The sequence below is a fragment of the Lolium rigidum genome, chromosome 5, assembly GCF_022539505.1.
Source record: "Lolium rigidum isolate FL_2022 chromosome 5, APGP_CSIRO_Lrig_0.1, whole genome shotgun sequence".
NCBI classification, from domain to species: domain Eukaryota; kingdom Viridiplantae; phylum Streptophyta; class Magnoliopsida; order Poales; family Poaceae; genus Lolium; species Lolium rigidum.
This window is the reverse complement of record NC_061512.1, coordinates 222,248,862-222,254,271: the sequence shown is the minus strand read 5'-3', so window position 1 is coordinate 222,254,271 and position 5,410 is coordinate 222,248,862. Positions and strand designations below refer to the sequence as shown.

General features: G+C 45.0%; 1 long non-coding RNA gene across 1 annotated transcript; it reads left to right on the top strand.

Annotated features, from left to right (window-relative positions):
* Window positions 1-1,907: 1,907 nt before the first annotated feature.
* On the top strand, window positions 1,908-3,327 carry LOC124654511. The gene is made up of 4 exons (XR_006988377.1): window positions 1,908-1,976; window positions 2,396-2,475; window positions 2,623-2,842; window positions 2,955-3,327. It is a non-coding gene; the product is annotated as an uncharacterized LOC124654511 (long non-coding RNA).
* Window positions 3,328-5,410: the final 2,083 nt, after the last annotated feature.

Here is a 5,410-nt window from a genome sequence, read left to right as displayed (position 1 = left end):
TAAAGTACTTAACAAAATCAATAATGTTCCAATGTACAATAATCAAATGACTAAAATGCAAGTAAAGCCAATTTAAGGTAGCTTTGATGCTATGGGTATGATTGGTTTGCTGCCAACGCTGAGCCTACCAACTTGTTGTCTCGCCAAAGAGATATGGCTTTCGTTTGGAATGCCGCCAAAATATTGGTTCACCCGCCCGCTCAGGCTTCTACCAAACACAGCCTATGTTACTACTAACCGAGTGAAGTGCATCAAAGCCTTCTTGAACTAGCAGAAGATACTTTGTTCTCTGAGAAGCATCAAATCTACACGTGGTACCACCTACTATTAGCATTAACACAAATCGCACATCTGGCCATATCACAAGCAGAAAGAGACAGCGGAAAAAGGAGACCGAACCGTAGGAGACCGAACGCGGTGGCAAGCGCCAGCGAGAAGGAGAAGTCCCCGTCTCCGACGATGAGTATGCTCTGCGCGGAGGAGTAGTGCTTGAGCCACTTGACCCCGCCCTCGTCCTTCTCCGCCTTGCCATTCCCCTTCACGGCGATCGGCTGCACCCCTTCCACCACCGGCGCCCCGTCGATGAAGATCACCGGAACCCAATCGAGGGCTTCCTTCTTTCCCACCGCAGTCGCGTCCACCAGTGGCCTCTTCTCCCCGCCTCCGGCCGCTGCGACCACCGGAAACCCTAGCAGCGGTGCCTCGCCCTCCCCGTCGACGGCGATCACCGGAACCCCCGCCGCGCCTTTCACTCCCGCCGCCACCCCCGCCTCCACTGGCGCCTCTCCGCCGCCGCCGCCGCGTCCGGCCTTCGCCGGGCGCCGTGGCCGCCGCATTCCCCAACTCCCCTGGCGAGAGCGACTGTGACGAGACGAGCAGAGTACGCGCGTGGGACTCGGGTCCACTTCAGAATGCTGCAATCAAACCCAAGAGCGTTGGCCTTTTGACCTGGCGTTGAAACCCATGTCGTGCCGGATTTTGCGCAGACGCTGACACGTGGTGTGGATTCTGCGCTTAGCGAATTTGAAATTTGAAATGCTGGGTGATGTTTTCCCAGATTACACTTGCTGCCGTGCAACATTGTCGTTGCAGCAATTTGTTTTCTCTACTACTTAAAAAGACTAACGTGGTTCCTTATTCTGCCAGCCATAAATACGTTTCGTCGTCAATCTAGGTGCGCTATATTTCTATCATCTCGCGTGGGCCTAACTGGGCCAAAGCCCAACTACCTCGAGTGGAACGGAAACCCTAGGCACCCGAAACCCTCGCTCCTCGCCCTGCCGAATTCTACGACACGAGCGCAGCTCCTGCCGCCGACCACCCTCCGCCTCTTCCCGCTCGCGCGGAGCTTGGAGGACCTCCAGTCCGCCGGCCACCTACCTACCCAAACGACGCCACCACCCCCATCGCCGTCCTCCCCTCCCCAACACCCCCGCGTGTCCGCACATCCTCCATGTTGGCTTGGATGGCGTCGCTCCCCGCCTTACGGGCTTGGCCGCAGTCGCCTTCGAGCTCCATGAGCGGACTGCCCTGCAGCGACCCATGTCGGCATAGATGGCGTCGCCCCGGCCCTCACCCTGCGGGCCTGGACGCCGCGGCCGCCGTCCTCGAGTTCCACGCACGGACTGCCCTGCAGCAACACGACGCCGCCACAACAACGCCATGCTCGCATACTTCGGTAGTCTGGATTTAGCCGTGGCGCTGCACACGCGGAATTCCCTGCCACTGACGCCCTCTCCCTCTCTCTATCATCGTGCTCTCCTGCTCCTTCCCATGTTTGCCTCCCTTCCTTTCTACTTTCTACATGCATGGCTACTTCGCCTCCGTGCAGGCTAAGTGTTTGTGATATTGTCAAGATGTCCGGTGCATAACACACTGCTTTGACAAGTATTTACAGGTTAATATGTTGATAAATTTCACAAGTACATAAAAGTTCCTCGTGAATGAACTCCTGCTGGAACCAAGCCGCCCTCGAGGTAATATTGTGTTTATTATTGCAGCCAAATTTGCACAAACATCTTCCAGACTTCAGTTTATGTACTGAATTATTTCGCCTTTGCATTCTTCACCATTTATCTGTTATCAACTGCCGCAGTAGCATATTTTTTACACTATATATACTCTGTATTCAATCTTTGTTCTTGTGTTTTCTGTTAGTGCCATAATTTTATGACCATTCTTTTGGATGAATGGAAATTCTATTCATATGTGCTTTCTGACCCGGCTATCTTTTTTGCTTACTCCTTTTAGTAGTTACTGCTGTCTATCTTCAGTATACACATGCTCATGTTTGCTCCATTGTAGGGAGTTAAATTTATGGGCTAATGCTTTCAGACATGGCTTAATTAGGAATGGTCCTGTTTTAAATTGATTTATGTGCTGCTATCTGTTTCAGGTTGTTGAAGAGGCATGCACTGAACTCCTTATAAATATTCTGTGCAAATACCTATACGACCTATCTGAAATGTTCACAAGGTTCGACACATGTCTCTATTTCTATCGTTATATTCACTCGCGGTGCATGGGAAAATGCCAACGCCTTCCCGCCTACTAGCATGTAATTAAGCATGCCACCTGCCTTAGCCCATGAGGTTTTAACCTCTATCTTTGTTAACTCCACAGGTGGTAGGATCAAAGTAGGAGCTGAGCCGTGTGCTGCTCTGTGAAGCGACCGTGATCGTCATGCGACAGATGTTCCAACTGTTGGGGATCACACCGGTTTACAAGCTGTGGTTGACCATTGTTTGATCCTTACATCATACATCCTCCCAAACTACTCGTCATGAAACACATGACGCCAGTCTGGACGCCACCGCTTCGTCCATGCCAGGCACGATTCAAGGTAACGCTTGCGCGCATAGGCTAAATAAATGGAAATTGATTTTATTTTGGTGGAGATGTTAGTTGGTTCATCTGAAGCGAATAGTTAATTAATGAATCTGTTAATGATGCAGTGGCACTGCTATCTCCCTTCTTTGGACTCAACCTTACAGTAAGATGAGAGATTGATTCCCCGCATCCATGTGTATGAACACCTATAACTTGACTGACAAATTGTCTCATCGGATTGTAGATTGAAATTTGTTACGCAATGGGTTTTGATTCAGGAAAGATTAGTTAGAAATCAGCACTGGCACCTTCAAGATGTATGCAAGTAGTTTGCATGGTTGATCCAAGTCGTTGAGTGCTGCAAGTAGTGCTTAATAACCTTTTCCATTCTAAAAAACTACTGCCTTTTCTAAGCATTAGATTTAGTCTGTTTATGTAATTTTTATGGTGACTTGATAATGACGTTAGAAATATATTGAAGGAGTGTCTAGGAGGAACTAGATACTACTTTTTAATTAAGAAGGTGAGATTCGAATCCAGGCTGCCTAGACCACCACCTGTGGTGTTAGCCACTAAGTCCCTGGTGATTTCTCGACAATAGAAAAATATTACCAAGAGATTTTTTTTCTTCCACTGCTGTGCATACTCGCCATGAATTTTATTCAGGAGAATTATACTACCTAGGCAGACGCAGTCCTGAATTGAGATAGTTTTAACATAGTGTATTTAATATGAAATCTGGACAAAATAAGCAAATATTTGGATCAAGATGGAGATTGACGAGCTGCTTAACTTGGGAATGCACCTCCAGAGATCAGAGCCTTTCTCACCACGATGACAAGATGTAGTCCCCATGTTGAGAACTCATAATCTGTTCCTTCAAGTTTAAAACAAGGCTACTGGTAAATCATGTATAGAAATTAGTAGTTAAACTTGCATTCGTAAAATAGACAGTACCGGCAGTTCACTATTTAAAAAATGGTATTTTTGGCTTAATGGTACTTTGCTAAGAACATTTCTTGCGGTACTTTGATAAGAACATTTTTTTTGCTAAGAACATATGTCTGTGGTTGTAAATTAATTTGATCTTGGGGGGCACCAAAAGATGTTGCCTTCAACGATTAATAGTTTGATGTGACCAAGGCTTATCCTATCGAAATAGAAGGCGCCAAAATATTTTGCCTTGAGTGATTAATAGTTTGATGTGACCAAGGGTTATCCTGTCGAAATAGTGAAGCTTCTTGACCCTGTTAATTTCCATTTCCATTCCAAAGTTATTTTGAACTCTGACTGCAATAAGTGATATTGTAGAAGGGTCTTTGACGTTGAACTGAAAGTGTTGTGGTGATTTTGTATGATGAGCATGCCTGACTCACTTTTAGTATATTTTCCATACTTATTAGTGGTCATGGGTTTGTCCATTCATATCACTTTTTATTTATTATTTAATTTGATGAATATATGAGAATAAATTGTCATTTCAAATGGTAGAAGTTAGAACACCAATCAAGCAACCATCATGTTGATTAGTTTCCAGCTGATATGGTGCCATTTCTGTTGTGTACCAGCAACTATTCATTTTGTATGGCTTGCATCTGCATTTTAATCCCATTAAGCCTGCAATTGATCAGTTCAAAACACCATCAATGAGAGTTAAAGTGGCTCCATTGTTCTGGTTTCTTCACTGGTTTTTATGTTTGTTGATTTCTTGCATTTGTCATTAATTGCTTTACATATTAGTAGAAGCGTGACTCTACGGGTTATCAAGAGAACATGATTATGAAATCATATTATTATGTCATATGTAGTAGTGGTATCTGTGTAAGTAAATGTTCCTAGATGACAATATATTTGCAAATTCTGTAATGCGAAGTTCGATTCATAGGAATTGCCAGTTTAGTTTTTTATCCATAACTAATGCTTGCAATGTGAATTGGTTAACTCAATTACACTCTCCTTGCAGAGCCACTGAAGAAACCTCGCGGATCAGGATTCTCGTCCAATTCAAAGTGATATAAAAGGTAAGCTACACCACATTGTCAGCCATTCACCTTGAATTCTACCTTGATCACCATGCTCCCTCCATATGACCTCTATGATATATATATGTTAATTCTGCTTGTTATTTGTACCTCATGGTTTTTCCCAGACTTTGTCATGTAATGTGGAGCGCTTAGCAAGGCATAGCCTGCAACACCACACACGATGCCTTCTCTGCGACCAGGCCCCAAAAACAATGGGCCACCTAATGCTTGAATGCCCTTTTGCCAGGGTAACTTGGCATGAAGTGCTGGCATGGAACGATAGCAAGAGCAACCATCATGTTTTCTTGTTTTCCATCTAGGCATTTGGCTGTAGATTACAAAGTACTAATTGGCGATTCCTTTTTACAATATATTTACAGGCCACATCTAAGCGCCCATATCATTTGGTGGAGTTCGCTTATCTTAAACAGGAGTTGGTTATTTTGTTTTACTACATAATTATCTGGGGATACATTCAACTCCTAGCTTACTACTTATCCTCCAATGGTTTTGGAAGGCCTGCCAAGCTGTCTTTGTTGCCATATGCACATATAGAT